Source organism: Thamnophis elegans, chromosome 1 (genome assembly GCF_009769535.1).
Source record: "Thamnophis elegans isolate rThaEle1 chromosome 1, rThaEle1.pri, whole genome shotgun sequence".
NCBI classification, from domain to species: Eukaryota; Metazoa; Chordata; class Lepidosauria; order Squamata; family Colubridae; genus Thamnophis; species Thamnophis elegans.
The window spans coordinates 75,283,399-75,300,961 of record NC_045541.1 but is presented as its reverse complement, the minus strand read 5'-3'; the positions used below and the strand labels follow the sequence as shown (position 1 = coordinate 75,300,961).

General features: G+C 42.2%; 1 long non-coding RNA gene across 1 annotated transcript in view; it reads right to left on the bottom strand.

The window, feature by feature from the left end:
* LOC116511199 overlaps positions 1-17,563 on the bottom strand; it is a 70,678-nt gene that overhangs the window by 1,961 nt on the left and 51,154 nt on the right. The window contains exon 4 of the long non-coding RNA XR_004255728.1: positions 4,264-4,405. This is a non-coding gene — a long non-coding RNA (uncharacterized LOC116511199). The remainder of the gene's footprint in view (positions 1-4,263; positions 4,406-17,563) is intronic.

The window sequence follows — 17,563 nt, the reverse complement described above, 5'->3', positions numbered from 1 at the left end:
TCACAATATGAGATACCTTTGAGCTTCTGGAGAAAGGTGCCATATAAATGAACAACTAAGTTGACATTTTAAATTTGTGCTAACAATTCACTGTCTGTAGAAGGATAACCCTGGGTTCCAAGAAACTTGCAATCTGAACTTCAACGTGCAAAAAAACTGGAGGCAGGAATAAACATGAGAAGAATATGCAGCTGTTTGGCTCATATGTGCCAAGGCTTGTTCAGAGACAGAGTTATTTATATATAGGCCAGCCAATAACAAAATTCTGATAAAATGAAGTAGGTTAAATGTTTCACAATAAAATTAAAATGTAAATTAAAATATAAGCTCAAAAGAGGACAGCAAGGCACCACGGGGAAAGAGGGAGAAATCCCAAGCGCCAAGAAAGAGGAGAAGAATTCCAGGCCCCAATTCATTTAAGCCCAGCATATTTTAGAAATGTTGTTTTTTAGGGTCACTTTTGGAATGTCTGTAAAATGATAAACTAATTGACTAGCTCTCGGAATTCCTCAGTCCTCCCTTATTAAAAAAGAAAAGAAACAGATTAAATCAATAAAGCTAAAATAGAGTTTACATATTGGAGCATATATCAAAAAATAGAAAATATTTTGCCCTGTTTCAGAAAATGGGTGCCTTGCAACTCTCTCTAAGGGGAAGGTCTTTTTCCCCACCCAGGTGAAGGTTCATGTCCATGCCCAGCACCCACATGTTCATCACATGGTCCAATCAGGCACCGTCCAAAACTGGAGATGCCTCCCAGTCACACCATCGCAGCTGCAGGGCAAGGTGTCCGTGACTCTCTGAGAAGGAATGTTATTTAGACTATATATCTCTCCATACACCATATAATTCCTCCCATTTTCCCACAGTAAAAATTGTGGCAGGCCTAAAGGCCCAATGTAAAAGATGGCTTCCAGGTCTGACAGTAGAAGCCAGATAAGAATCGGGCAATGCATAGAGTGAATGTAATGCCAGCATAATTGTCTCCAGGACAAGAAGATAGCACTTTGAACCCTGAGGAAAAGTCAAGACAAGGGTTTCAGATTCAGAATATATACATTTGAGTCAAATTGATGGTCCTGCCCTTTACAAGGATGTGTCAGATTGTTTTCTTGGCAAGATATAGAAGTTGTTTGCCACTGCTGTCCAGAATGAGTTTTTGACTTCCAATTCTACCTCACATTCTTGGAATTTCCTGGTGGTCTCCTAGCCATAGTCTGACCCTATTTAGTTTTTCAAGATAGTCAAAGTCAGGTATAGTATGTGCTGCTGTCTATATTTGCAGGCCACTTACACATCAAAATTATTTTCAATGGTGCTTATAAGAGGCACTGTATATTTTATTTTAAGCAGGAATTTTAACTTTTACTTGTAAATAAGTTCATCCATTGCCTGACAGAATTTCTCTTTGGAAACATGCCAGGATTGAAGTCTTAGACAAACAGGTATAACTAAAATCAGTGCTGTAGTAATATAAAACACTGGGTATTTGATAAGACATTTCTTTAAAACGGGTGGACAATTAATTTTCTCAATGGGCCACATGTACAATAATACAACAGCAGAGTTGGTAGGGACCTTTGAGGTCTTCTAGTCCAACCCCCTGCCTAGGCAGGAAACCCTATACTGTTTCAGACAGATGGCTATCCAACATCTTCTTAAAGACTTCCAGTGTTGGAGCTTTCACAACTTCTGGAGGCAAGCTGTTCCACTGATTCATTGTTCTGTCAGGAAATTTCTCCTCAGTTCTAAGTTGCTTCTCTCTTTAATTAGTTTCCACTCATTGCTTCTTGTTCTACCCTCAGGTGCCTTGGAGAATAGTTTGACTCTATCTTCTTTGTGGCAGCCCCTAATATATTGGAACACTGCTATCATGTCTCCCCTAGTCCTTCTTTCTATTAAACTAGACATACCCAGTTCCTGCAATCGTTCTTTATATGTTTTAGCCTCCAGTCCCCTAATCATCTTTGTTGCTCTTCTCTGCACTCTTTCTAGCGTCTTCACATCTTTTCTACATCGTGGCAACCAAAACTAAATGCAGTATTCCAAATGTGGCCTGAACATGGGATGAACATGGGACTGTCATTTAGCACACTGATGTTGCTGCAGGCTGGATAAGGACAGCCCTAGGGCCAGATGTGGCCGACAGGTCATAAAATGCACAGGTCTGGTTTAAAAAAAGCATTGCCAGCTGTGCCCAAGAAGGTAGAAGGCAGTGTATAAATTTGTGGGAAATAATTTCACAAAATTTCTGTGACTTAAAGGCTTCTCTGTACTCCAGTCATAATTCCAGTGAATGAACCCACTGGAAATGAAGCCCTTGAAATGAAATTCCTTCCTGGAATCTTTCTATATTTTGGACCTAGTAGTGGACTACATTTTCCATGGCTCCCAATAAGGGCATTGCTCTGTTTCTTTACAATCCCTCCTCAGCACCACCTTGCTTTCCTTTTAATAGAGAGCAGGGGGAGGTATCTTTTGGAAGACAGTTTCCCTTAAGAGACCTTTTATATGAGCACATACCCCTATAGACTTATACCGATTACCTCCCATAGACCGATTAGATCTCACAGATTAGGTCTCCTCCGGATTCCATCTGCCAGCCAATGTCGGCTGGTGACTCCCCGGAGGAGAGCCTTCTCTGTTGCAGCTCCGGCCCTTTGGAACGACCTCCCCGTGGAGATCCAGACCCTTACTACCCTCCCGGCCTTCCGCAAAGCCACCAAGTCCTGGCTGCTCCAGCAGGCCGGGGGGGCTTGTGAAATATCCAGCCCCACGAAAATTGTGAATGTTGTGTTTTTTAAAGTGTTGTTTTGTTTATTTATCCCCTTCCCTTGTTTATTGTGAGCCGCCTGGAGTCCTTCGGGAGTGGGCGGCATACCAGACCAAATAAACTAAACTAACTAAACTACTTGGAACCCCCATGTATAGTGCATCCACCTGATAATGGATCTATTTAAAAAGGAGGGGAGGGAGAGAAAATGCAATTAATTAATTAATTAATTAATTATGCTTTAAGCAAAAAAGCAAGTCATAATTTCTAGTCCCACCTTAGCCTGGAAACTGTCTGGGTGTGACTTTGAGCCAGTCACTCTCTCAGCTCAACTCATCTCACAAGGTTATGAGGAAAATAAGATGAGGAAAGAGTATTAGGCATGTCCGACACCTTGAGTTTGTAAAAATAATAAAGGCAGGACGGACACACACACCACACACACACACAGAGTGGAAGTTAGAGATTTTTTTTTTTGATAGAAGGTAATTTCTCTTTGTTTCCAGAAAACAGTATGGATGTAGATGTATAATCACTGGGAACCAAAATGGAATGTTTATCTTTTTTACACTTTAAAAAAAGGGCTGCAGACTATTTAGATAAGAGGTATAGACTTTCCACCTATAGAGCTTTCTCACTGCTTTCATCTCTCAATATGCTTGTTAAACAAAGCCCCCCCTCCTTGCTCTGTGGAATCAGTCTTGTGGTTTACTGCTTGGAAAGGAAGAACTACCATTTTGCATGCTTGACTTCTTCTCCACCCCCTGCAAGAAATCGGATTAATAAGGTATCCATTAGTTCCAGTAGAGGATTTGTGGCCTTTAATTATCATGGGAGGAGGGGAGTTCACAGTTAAGGGAAGAAGAATTAATCCTCCCACAAATGTACTGTAATCGGTGAAATATTCCGGGTGACTAAGTTAGGGGGCGCTGCACTTCAAACTGGATTTAGCAAACATTAAATACCAGAGAAATAAAACTTGTTTGCAGTTTTCTAAGTTTTGCTTTGGAATGCTTTTCAAAGAAGGCCAGTTCAGATGTCTATGTAGGGGGAAACAGCACCTGACTGACCTTGGAGTAAAGTTGGGCCTGGGTGGTACTTAGATGGGACGCTTCAGGGCTGCGGACAAGAATGAGAAGTAAAATACACAACACACGCACACACACACAGGCAATGGCAGAATATTTCCACACTGCTGTGAAGGAAACTGTGAATGTGTTCCTGATATTACTAAGTTGACCTTCATAAGATGCTTAACAGTGTACAAATGATCATATCAGACTTGTGCACTATATAGCTAGATTTTTTCCTCCAGGTGGGATGTTGTGTTTGGTGTGTCATCACTCAGGAGTGCTATCAAGGAAAATCTGATCTCATCCAGAACTCCACTGTCATTTAGCCCATCTGATTCCAGACACCTGCCCAAAACATTTGGGCCACACCTGAACCCAAGGAAGAAAACAAAATAGAAATGAGTACTATCATCATACCTATAGCACGGCAGTTCAAGTCCTTAAGTGACTTTAACCAGTGTTTTCATGTAGATTTAAAACATCCTGGGAAGCAAGACTAAACATCAGCTAACACAAGGACCTGGGAATAGCTCTCCTTCAGACGCAGCAATTCAACTATCTGCCAAGAAAGCCAAGAAGTGTAAACAAAACTTTTGCTCTCAAAGAAGAAGCTTATCACAACCTACCGTATTTTTCAGAATATAAGACGCACCTTTTTTCCTCAAAAAAAAAAGGCTGAAAAACTGGGTGCATCTTATACACTGAATACAGCATTTTTTGCCTCCCAAACCCCTGCCCCCTTCACCAAAATGGCCGTGCATACCCTTATGGAGGCTTTCAGAGAGCTCCTAGGGGCTGGGGAGGACAGAAATGAGTGAAAAATGTGGTGTTTTTTGCTCAGTTTCCCCCCACACACATACCGCTCCCAGGAGCACTCTATAAGCCTCCATAATCTATGCATGCTTTTTTTTGGACAAATAATGGGCCCGTTTTTCAAAAAATGGACCATTTTTTCTTCATGTTTGCCCCTCCAGGAGCACTCTGTAAGCCCCCACAAGACTATTTATGCCTTTTTTTAAAAAGGCCTGTTTTCGCAAAAAATGGGCTGTTTTTGCGAGGTTTGCAGAGTGCATAATCTTTTTCCTTTAGGAAAGCTCTTTAGTTAGAGTGATTGATGATGAAAATTAGATTGATCAAGTGCTGTGCCTGGAAAACATCTACCTACCTACCTACTGTATTTCTCCCTCCCCCTACCTACCTACCTTCTCTCTCTCCCTACCTATCTACTGTATTTCTCTCTCTTTCTCTCCCTCTCTATCCCTCTACCTACCTACTTTAAAAAAAAATTGCCTCTTCAAAACCTTGGTGCGTCTTATACTCCGAAAAATGCGATACATTTATTGCCTCCTCCAACCCAACAACTCTTTACCCATTTTATGTCCACATTTTTTTTAAACAAAAAATAATCATAGGAATAGCAGTAGCACTGCCTTTAACATGAATTTCACTCAGAATGGATTTGAGAACTTGCTATTCTCATCAAAAGATTTGAATGAACACTTACTGCATTTCCTTAGGCAGTTAATCAGTCTCTCCCTACTTAGAACTGCTTTAACAGATGGCTTCCCAGATACCCTTAAATCCATAGAAAAGTACATTTCCTTTGCTTCTACCACCGAAAAATACGACTTGAAATGTTATCTAGCCTACTGGCTAGCTTGCATCCTGAGCCTTCCCCCACCCTCTCAGATTCTATCTGTCCTGCGAGCGATTGTGGGTGCACCTCGGTACACCCACGTTACACCTATCTTCCGCGAGCTGCACTGGTTACCGATTAGTCTCCGGATACGCTTCAAGGTGCTAGTCGTAACTTATAAAGCCCTTCATGGTATTGGATCTGGGTACTTGAGAGACCGCCTGCTGCCAATTACTTCCCACAGACCCATTAGATCTCACAGGGTTGGCCTCCTCCGGGTTCCATCTACTAGCCAATGCCATCTGGCTACTACCCGGGGGAGGGCCTTCTCTGTGGCAGCTCCGGCCCTCTGGAACAAACTCCCCGCAGGGATTCGGACCCTCACCTCTCTCCAGGCCTTCCGAAAAGCCGTCAAAACCTGGCTTTGCCGGCAGGCCTGGGGTTGATGAGTTCCCTCCCCTCTCGACTTGTATGGCTTCGTGACTCTTGCTTATTTTAACTGTTTGTATGTCATTTTATGTTCCCCTTTCTCCCCTATTGAATTGTTCGCCGCTCTGAGTCCTTCCCGGAGAAGGGCGGCATACAAATAATAAAATTCAATTGAATTCAATTCAAGTCCTTGCATTCATGTTTTATTGCACCAGCCAGTCAAGTATGCTTTTGATAAGCAGAGATAGCTGATGTGGACCTTGTATCAAGCCCTTGATAGGTCTCTATTTCAGAGATTTGAGTTTTGATAGGGCACCATATGTAAAGATATAGGTTCCACTCACACATATGTGTTACTCATTCCCGACTCTAGGGGGCGATGCTCATCTCTGTTTCAAAGCCGAAGAGCCAGCACTGTCCGAACACGTCTCCATGGTCATGTGGCCAGCATGACTAAACGCCGAAGGCACATGGAACACTGTTACCTTCCCACCAAAGTGGTCCATATTTTTCTACTTGAGGTGAATTGAGGACCCTTCTGAGGTCGGTAAAATGAGGATCCAGATTGTTGGGAGCAATATGGTGACTCTCTAGACCGCTGAGAGAGGGCTGTAAGCACTATGAAGCGGCATATAAGTCTATTGCTTTGCTATTTCCACTCTTTTCATTTCATACTAAGCCAACAATGAAAATAGGGGATATAAAGGTAAAGGTTCCCCTCGCATATATGTGCTAGTCATTCCTGACTCTAGGGGTGCTCATTTCCATTTCAAAGCCAAAGAGCCAGCGCTGTCCAAAGATGTCTCTGTGGTCATGTGGCTGGCCTGACTAAATGCTGAAGGCATACGGAACGCTGTTACCTTCTCACCAAAGGTGGTTCCTATTTTTCTACTTGCATTTTTTACATGCTTTCGAACTGCTAGGTTGACAGAAGCTGGGACAAGTAACGGGAGCTCACTTTGTTATGCGGCACTGGGGATTCAAACCGCTGAACTTCCAACTTTCTGATAGACAAGCTCAGCATCTTAGCCACTGAGCCACCACATTCCTATGGGAACCATAGAAACCCTGCAAAAAGACAGTCTGCATCTCTAAGTCAGTTTGCATAAGCTTGGGCAACCTGATCCAGACAATCAAAATATAGATCACTGGAAGTCAGCAAAAGGAGGAGTTTGTTTTTCCTGTTTTTGCTGCCATCTAGTGATTGTCTAGATTTTTTAAAATCTGGTTTAGTGTAGCCTTAGTGTAACCCTCTGGTAGTTCTCTAACAATCCAAGCAAGCTGTAAATCAAAATGCAACACCTCTGCTAAGTCACAATCATTTGCCAGACGTATAAACTCAGATAAATCTTGAATCTTGAGGCCGGTGATTAATCAAGAGAACCATGACATTCTCCAGATAAATAGAAGGCAGGCAGGTGCAGGGAAATACACAGAATGGATAAAACACCTCAGCAAAAGTAGGAAACCATTTCCACCAAGTATTCTTCTATCTGATGAATCTAGTGTTAAGCGAACTACTAAACTTTAGGGGGAAACCAGTTACTGGGAAGGAATACAGAACACACATTTTGAAATAGCTCCTAAGGGAGAGATTGACTGATTATGTGCTATCAAATCAATGTCTACTCTAAACAACCAGATGGTTAGATTTTCTCCATGAAGATCTGCCTCTCATCCAGTTCTTCAGCTCTTCCAATGATATTCTCACCAATGCTGTAATTCAGTCCATCCGTCTTGCTCAAGATCAACCTCTTTTTCCTTCCCTCTTTCCCGGCAGTATTTTTACAGAGAGCTATGTCTTCACATGATGTGTCGAAAATAGGATGCAGGTAGTCCTCGACTTACGATCACAATTGAGCCCAAAATTTATGCTGTTAAGTGAGACAGTGGAGGGAGGGAGAGTGACTGGCTTTTCTCAGTAACAATAGATTGCTAAGTGAATTTTGCCCTATTTTATGACCTTTCTTGCCACAGTTGTTAAATGAATCACTGCAGTGGTTAAGTTAGTAACATAGTTGTTAAATGAATCTGGCTTCCCCATTGACTTTGCTTGTCAGAAGGTTGTAAAAGGTGATCAAATGACCCCAAGACACTGCAGGTGTCATAAATATGAACCAGTTGCCAAGCATCCAAATTTTTGATCAAGTGTCCATGGGGATGGTCATAAGCATGAAAAAAGGCCATAAGCCACTTTTTTCAGTGCCATTGTATCTTTGGTCACTAAACCAACAGTTGTAAATCAAAGGCTACTGGTACTGTAATATGAGTCTGGTCATTTGTGCTTCAAGTGAGAAAGGAAGACGTAATCCAGCTAAACCTTTTAGATTTAGGGACGAGGGAAATGGTTAGGCAAGAAAACACAGTGCCTCCAACCTCCCTCCCCCACCCCAAGCCCATGCAAAGGGTTGAATTAAGCATCCCTTCCATTCTCCCTCCAGTTCTTAAATCCTGAGTGGCAGCTTCTCCCTTTACCCACCTTGCATTTAGAAACATCCTTTAAGGCAGATCAGAAACCCTTGGTGGCAAGCAGCTCTTTTAATGAATCCCCCTGCCCATCCAGAAAGACAGTTTCCATGGTGAATGGCTATAAGTTAAAATATAAAAGTATTGGGAAAGAACTGAGTACAAAAAATTTTATATAGGTTAATTTTAATGTTTGGGTTTAATTTCAACTGTATTTTTATTTCTTTGACACCCCTCTGCTTCCCAAAATAAATCCTAGAACCTATTCCAGGTATCTCTTAGTAAAAAAAAAGAATAACTTAATTACAAAGGACAATAATTAACCTGTCTGTGTAGTTTCATAGGCTCATTAATTTCCGAGACATGGTGACCATCCGGATTAAGAAAAAGGTACTTGAGAAAACATGTTGTTCTAATTAAGTGGAGGCTCACAGGGGGAAAAATGCTGGGAGTGGGAGCTTTTTTATTATTATTTTTAATGAGAAGGGGCAATGATGTCATTAACTCCCCTTCCCCAGATTTCCCTGCTCCCTCTAAATATACAGTGGAGGGAGGGAGGGTGACTGGCTTTTCTCAGTAACAATAGATTGTTGCTATCCACCTCTTGTAATGCAAAGTATTTTGGGTGGGTTGGTCTTGAATAGGCAATTAAGACCCATTAGCTTCACAAAGGGCCTGTCCCTAGCGGAGATGAAAACTGCTGGAACTGGACAGTCTGTCTTTTATCATGCAATCTCCCTCCTTCAATAGCAGCCAGGTTTTTGTCTGCATCCAGGGTTTGCGTGGCTTATTGCAGAAGTGTTAAAGAAGAACTTTAGTTCTCTGCCACTGATTTTAGAATATGCCATCATCCCCCTATCAAAATACTTTTTATTGCACTTCCCTTTAAGATATGGGGTCCTTCTTCTTTGCATGAAAGACATTATAGCATTATTACACAAATTTTATTTTAGCAATAAAAATATATTCCACTAGTATAAAGAGCAGATTGTACAGTAGTTATATATGTGTAGATCTATATTAACTGAGGTTTTCAGTTAATATAGACCTCTATCCTACAGATCTTTTATTGGATCTGTCAGAAAGGTATTCAGAAAAGCACATAGAATAATAGAGTTGGAAGGGACTTTGAAAGTCTTTTAGTCCAACTAGATCAGGGGTGTCAAACTCAAGACCCGAGGGCCAGATCCTGCCCACGAGGGTGGTTAGATCTGGCCTGCAGGGCTGCCCTGGGAACAGTGAAGAACTGCCCCGCAGTGCCTCTGCCAGCAAAAACAGAGCTTGGAAGGGCTGCGTGCGGCCATCTGAACTCCACTTTCACTGGCAGAGGGTTGCAGGCAGGGGTGGGCTGCTGTGGGTTCCCACGGGTTCGGGAGGACCTCTAGCTAAGAATCTGTCCAGTCCAGAGAACCTGCAAATCCCACCTCTGACTGGCCCCGCCTCTCCTCTACCCCTCCCAGAACTCCCCATGTGGGCTGTTTGGGATGTCAGGTAAGTACAAGGCCTATGTGGTGGCTCAGGGAGGGTGAAAAATGGGCCTCCTGGAAGTTCCGGAAGGCCAGAAACAGGCCCATTTCCAGACTCCAGAGGGGTTCCGGAGCCTAGGAGAGGCAGTTTTTGCCCTCCCTGAGGCTCAAAAACAACCTCCCGAGCCTGGGGAGGGTGAAAATGCCCCCCCCACTGCCTATGGTGCAGGAAGCTGACTAGGCCACGCCCACCATGGCCACACCCACCCAGAAACAAGGCAGAGAACCCGTTGCTAACATTTTTGAAGCCCACCTCTGATTGCAGTGGGCCATCACAGCCAAAAACGGAGCTTGCAAGGGCTGCAGGCTGCAGAAGCCCAAGGTCCGTTTTTGCTGGCGGAGTGCTCAGGCCGCCACAGGAGCCCACAACACAAGTGACATTGAGCTGGCCACACCCACCCTGGCCATGCCACCCGGCCCCCAAGGTCAAACAAAACCCTGATGCGGCTCTCAATGAAATTGAGTTTGACACCCCTGAACTAGATACAGAGATACATGATTGTCCAATCTCCTTTTGAAAGTGATAGAGCACCCACAACTTGTTCCATTGGTTGATTGCTCTCGCCGTTAGGAAATTTCTCCTTAGTTCTAGGTTGCTTCTCTCCTTGGTTAGTTTCCATCCATTGTTTCGCATTTTGCCTTTTGGTACTTTGGGAAATAGATTGACCCTTTTGTCTTTGCAGGAGCCCCTCAAATAGTGGAACCTTGCTATCATGTCTCCCATAGTCCTTCTTTTCATTAGAGTAAACATAACCAATTATGCGGGGTGGGGGCTGATTGTAAGGCTCCTAAGAACCCTGTGCAATTGGCTAGGCAGTAATAGTCCAGTGGTGATGAGGGCACCATCGGAAGACCTGAAAGGCCAGCTTAGGGATAGATCATCATGGAGAATGTTGTCTATCTATGTAGTTGCTAGAAATTGAAAGAGACTTGATGGCACATAATCATTCAGTAAAAGTAATGATGAATCAAGAGTAAGAATCCAGATCTGTCTGGCCACCATCCAGCAATCTAAGACGGTTCTGCCAGTTAACAATTTCCATTTCTTTCATTGTCAGCTGATCATGATAAATTGAATATTATGTTCTGTACTGCCATTCTTTGCAGTGTGTGTGTGTAATCTCCCAGTGTGTATTTATAGTTATAGATGCAGACAGCTGGTTCTTGAGTACATGCCTCGGGGGGCTGTGATCATGCATGCCTACTTTCTCAATTTTCCCACATCACCACTGCTGGAGGAACCTAACTTCAGTAGGACAAGCCAAACCATGAAGCAAAATGCTGCAGTGTAGGTTGTTCAGCTCAATTACATTAGTTGTTTGTGTTAGCAGTTGCCCAATTTGCTTCCGTGTGCTTTGGTTGACTGAAGTAAATACAGCACCAATGCAGAATGTAATGAGGTGATATCAACGTATGCAATTGCTGTGATTAAATTTCACTCCTTGAAAAGGACAAATTATACACACACACATTAATTGCACCATCATTGTTTCCATATGCCAATCTTCTATGTCTTTTCGCATATTATTTTATCTGCTTGTCTTGTTCCTCCTACATTGATGCTATAATAATGAAAAACCACACAGGCCACTTAGGTATACTTGCTTTTTGTGTAACCACAGACATTTTAATGATCTTTGCATAATGGTGCATTTCTTTCTGACATTTTAAAAATAATCATCACCCACTCTCAACCAAGGAACTGTAATAGCTATTCATACACTAATAGCCAGAGAGCAGCAATTTTGGCATGAATCTATAGCTCTGCCTCCATTAAGAGTCCATGAACCAATGTATAATTCACCAGCAGTTTCAAAACTCAGTTACAAAGTTGAATCAATACAGTGCAAATTCATGCAACTGAAAAGAATATGAGCTATTAGAGACTCGGCATTTTGTTTGATGTTGGATGAAATTGATTTAGTAGGTCATGTGGCTGAAAGCTAGACCTAGTGAGGTGTTGTTGGGTTTCTTTTTGGGAGGGTGGGGGGTGGGGACAATATTCAACTCCAAAATTGGAAATTCTACATTTGAGCATCTTGTAGATTATTTTTCTCCTATAAAATTTAAAAGTGGTAGCATATTTTATGTACACAATTCCTAGGTAATCCATACGCACACTTATGGGTTTGCAGATTGGAGGAGAATGGACTGATGCTAAGATAAAATAATTAAGGTAAATTTTTCATGAGACATTTATGATTCAGCAATTTGAACTAGGGATTTCTAACTCATAATCTTCAGATGAGAAGGTCAGATTCTATTTATTAAAATAATTCGGGTTTCAGACTGTTATGCTCTGTTTGGAAAGCACCAAGATCCTTTAGCAGGGGCAGAAATAGTAATAGAACAACTAAAGAACATGAAAAGGGGCGCAGTGGCTCAGTGGCTAAGACACTGAGCTTGTCGATCAGAAAGGTCGGCAGTTCGGTGGTTCGAATCCCTAGTGTTGCATAACAGAGTGAGCTCCCGTTACTTGTCCCAGCTTCTGCCAACCTAGCAGTTCAAAATCATATAAAAATGCAAATAGAAAAATAGGGACCACCTTTGGTGGGAAGGTAACAGCGTTCCGTGCCCCTTCGGTATTTAGTCATGCCGGCCACATGATCACGGAGATGTCTTCAGATGGCGCTGGCTCTTTGGCTTTGAAACGGAGATGAGCACCACCCCCTAGAGTCAGAAACGACTAGCACACATGTGCGAGGGGAAGCTTTACCTTTTAAAGAACATGAAAGAAGAAAGCGGAAAGAACATGAAAGAGTAAAGCCATTTTCAGACCTATGCAACGCATCAAGGGGTCTACAAAAAAAAAGAAGAGAGGAGGGTTGGGAAAAGGCATACAGTACAGTACTAGCTTCTGTCCCCTGGCTGTCCCTTTTACACCTTCAGCATGCGCAGCAACTATGTTCAGTGAAAAGGCTTATCTAGCCATGAAGGCTCTTCCCTGAATTAGAATCCTGGGGAAATTAGGAACCTCAATCTAAGCAAGGACCTCTGTAAGTAGATGGTGCTTCTGTTGCATGCTCGATCTCCTTGGGGAGAACGGCGCAGTAGGTAGAGACAGTGGGCTTCTTCCTACTCCTCCTTTTAATGGGGGGCATTACACGGGTTCCAAGGAAGCCAAAGAAAGGACACTGGTTACTATTTTGTATCAGCCAATGACACCCATGGCAAATAAGAACCTGCCTGCAATGACAAATGCTGCCCTTGGTTATTTGTCATCTCTTGCCTGACATAAATAACCTTAGTTGTGGCCTCTGCAGGAAGACATCATCATGCACAAATCTTAATTTTCCTTCCCTTTGCTGCCTCCCCACCTCCCCCAGACACCCATGATTTGAGCCGAGGTGGCGCAGTGGTTAGAGTGCAGTACTGCAGGCCACTTCAGCTGACTGTTATCTGCAGTTCAGCGGTTCTAATCTCACCGGCTCAAGGTTTACTCAGCCTTCCATCCTTCCAAGGTGGGTGAAATGATGACCCAGACTGTGGGGATGATATGCTGACTCTGTAAACCGCTTAGAGAGGGCTGAAAGCCCTATGAAGCAGTATATAAGTCTAACTGCTAACTGCTATTTGGCTCTTCTATAAAAAAAATTAATCCTGTAAGCCACCCATAGTCACCTTGCATTGAGATGACGCACACACACATACAGACATAAACCTATCACTTCGATATGTGGAATGGAAAGATCTTTTTGTTTTGTGACACAATAAAGCAAATTGGCAAGGCCAATTTATATTTGCTTCACGTTTACCTCCAAACACGGCTAGCCAGAATCTCTCTTCTTTGTAGTTCAGCCTTAAATGACACACGTCAGCTAAAAATGGGGGGGGGAGTACCTGGGAAACATGGCAACCACATGGGAAAGTGGATGTCTCCCATGAGACATTAGCCAGACCCCTCTTTCGACTTGGGAGGGATCGAGTGGAGAGAAAGGCTGCTCAGATGCTTATCGCTGAGCGAAAAGTAAGCCTAGTAGGAGCTTCTGGAGAGCATCAGGAACTGCTGACTCTCGGGGTAGGTGGGCCAACTTTCCGTGTCTATGAAAACAAATAAAATATGACAGCTGCAAAGAACATTTTGCCCAGGCGGGAGAATATACTTAGTGACCCAATTGATTGAGTTCACTACCTTTAATGTCAGCGAACATAAAATATGCTCCACATGACTCAGAAGGTCAGTTAGGGGATTGTTCACAAACAGGGAAAATGTGGGGTATAGTTTTGTAAATAAACGAACAGTAATATCTTAATCAAACATAATCATGCTTGTTCAAGTATGAATAGGCCACTCTCCATCTTAGTTAACTTGCCTGCAGTCAAACATTGTGGAATGTAATAGTGAGCATAACCTAGCATGCATGAGTGTAAAAAAGCACATTTCTCTGCAATAAAAATAAAGCATTGCCCCCCCCCCCCCCATTTTTATATGCAACTCCTCCATGGAACCTTTGTATTTTGGCATACATGTTGGAGGCAACTGAAAAGCCAGTTCTGAAAACTGAAAAGGCCAGGTTTGGCACAAGGCAGTCCTCCACCTGAAGGCCTTTTAGGGGCTAATCTATCATATGAAGGGCTCTTTTTGTGAAGGGATGGAGTCAAATGCAGATTAAAGCTCAAAAGGCCAGGGAAAGGGAGCATATGAAGCGGCTCACTACTAGCTCCCTGGATAGTAACTAAGCAGCAGCCCCACAATTCATTTGTTCATTCTTCCCTACTACAATAAGATTCTTGAACTTCTCTTTTCATTCTAGAATGTATTTCTAATTTCACAGTGATCAATATTAAAATGATTTTGGAATTAACAAATTTGCGGAGGTTCCTACTAACTAACTAACCAGAAGGGTAGGATTGTTATCATAAAAAGTTCTGATTAAAACACTGTTTCTCAACCTTGGCAACTAGAAGATGTTTGGACTTCTACTCCCAGAATTCCCCAGCCAGCATTTGCTGGCTGGGGAATTCTGGGAGTTGAAGTCCAGACATCTTCAAGTTGCCAAGGTTGAGAAACACTGCATTAAAAGATTTTTATTCTCCCAGGAATCCCCAGTTCTTTTGATTAGGGAACATTTTGAAAATTTGAGAATACAGGTAGTCCTCGACTTGCAATCACAATTGAGCCAAAAATTTCTGTCGCTAAGTGAAACATTTCTCAAGTGAATTTTGCCCCTGGTTTATGACTTTTCTTGCCACCGTTGTTAAGTGAATCGCCACAGTTATTAAGTTAGCCACACGGTTGTTAAGTGTATCTGGCTTCACATTGACTTTGCTTGCAAGGTCGCCAAAGGGATCCCATGATCCAGGGGCACTGCAACTGTCATAAATACTGTGTGAGTCAGTTGCCAAGCATCTGGATTTTGACCTGGTGACCTGGAGATGCTGCAACGGTTGTAAGTGTGAAAAATGGTCATGTCACTTTTGTTGCCTTATCCTTATCATGTCCTTTTTAAGGCAAATGTGGATGTCCCAAGAAAATATTAGATTGTAGCCAGACATCTTTTTTATTTTTCAATAATTTCAGTGGGTCTCCTTTAGAGCTATTGCCTTGCCCCACAGCATACAAATAGTCCTGGACTTCCAACAGTTCATTTAATGACCATTCAAAATGACAACAGCACTGAAAAAAAGGGACTTGTGACAGTTTTTTGCTCCTAACGACCGTTGCTGCTTCCCCATGATTATGGGATCAAAATTTGGCGGCTTGGCCACTTGCTCCAGTTTATGATGGCCGCTGTATCCTGTGGTCATGTGATCACCTTTTGCAACTTTATGAGAGGCAAAGTCAACGGGGAAGTGAGATTTGCTTAGAAAGCCTGTTACTATCTTAACAACTGCAGAGATTCACTTAACTCTGGCAACAAAAGTGGTAAAATGGGGCAAACAAAAATCTCTCACTTAGTAACAGAAATTTGGGTCTCAATTGTGGTCATATGTCTTACTTGTACAGTATGCTGGTTTCTGACAGTTTTATATAAGTATATTACTTAAATATTCTGGGCTCCTAAGGGCCATTTGAGAGCCTCAGAAGCAGAGGTCCTCCTTTCTAGCCATGATGACACAGAAAGGAGAAAACATGGATTGTGAAATCACAGTGCAAGTTCACAAGCAAGAACTGAACCTAAAGGGTAGAGTTTGTATCACGATGTCATATGTCATTCCTCCTGCTGCAAATATCTATGCTCAGGAAGAATTGTTATTTCAGCAAAACTCTAGAAGTGTTTTCCATACAAGGAATGAAACCAGTTTTCTGATCGAAATTAACCCTAGTTTATAAATGCAATCCTTTCCAGATAATTAGAGAGAACATCTGTGTTATTCTTTTGAAAAAAGGCTAATGGCATCTGTTTTTGCCACACACTCATACATATATGAAAACACTCATCAATTCCAACTGTTGTTCTTTATTAGTTTGATAGATTGATTGATAGATTGATAGATTGATAGATTGATAGACTGTTAGACTGTTAGACTAATAAATCAATTGGTTGATTGATCTATCGATCGATCCCTCCATTCATCTATCCATCTATCCATTCATTAATTTGACTTATATGTCACCCATCTCACCAGACTATCTATTAGTATCTGTTCTGATCTTCCAGCCATTTTATTTGCACCCTACAGCCTATCTTCAGCCTCAAAGATAAATTGAATGCCATAATTTGAGGACATTTTGTTCCCATTTCATATCCCAAGTGTGTCACTACATCACGCCTGATTGCCTGAAGCATTCATGATCAGAACACAGAAAGAGGAAGCTGTTTACATCTGCAGGCCAGGGCCCCTGATGGAAGGAAACCAGATGGAGGAAGACGCATTATTTTCCAATAGCAGTCTCGGCCATTACTGTTATTGAGTCATGCCTGGCACCATAAAGAAGGCCATAGAATAGGAAGGAAGGAAGGAAGGAAGGAAGGAAGGAAGGAAGGAAGGAAGGAAGGAAGGAAGGAATGAAGAAAGGAAGGGACTATCTTCCTGTGTTTCTCTATATGCAGATATAGCTCAATGGATGCAGCCTACTTAATAAGACCTTCCAGGGGAAGTAGTCTAGTAGCACACATGGCACCTTAAAAATGAGCAAAGTTACTGGGGCATAATTTTTTGTCCCATAAGAAAGGTAGTCTTCAAGATACCACATACTTCCTGGCCCTACTTTATATTTTGTATGAAACATCTTAACTAAGGAAAGGAGGAAAAAAATGTACATTAAACACATTGCAAAACTGAAATGGTAAAGGGTGATTAGGTCATCTTTGACATATAAATATAAATTGTGATCAACCAGATGTTGTAAAATGTAGTACTTTTGTTTTTTACTGGAGTCACTTAGAAATGGCCCGAATTCTCTAATTCCAGTAGTTTTTTCCATGCTAGGTCAGTTTACATCCATATGTAGTTTTAGCTCTGTCTTCATTCTACTTCCAACTCCACGTCTTCTAATATAACACCTGTTCTTCTTGGAATGTCTCCTCTTCGTTCTCATTTGTGTTTCTCTTTTAAGAGATTGAACAAATTGAAGGGTATGCTGTACATGTAAGAGCAATTCTCCAAACACCCAAAATTGGCTCCCAAAAATCTTGTCTCCATAGTGAGGACATATTCCCAAGTTTTCCAGCTACCTGCCTTCTTGCAAACCATTTTCACTTTGTCACACAACAGG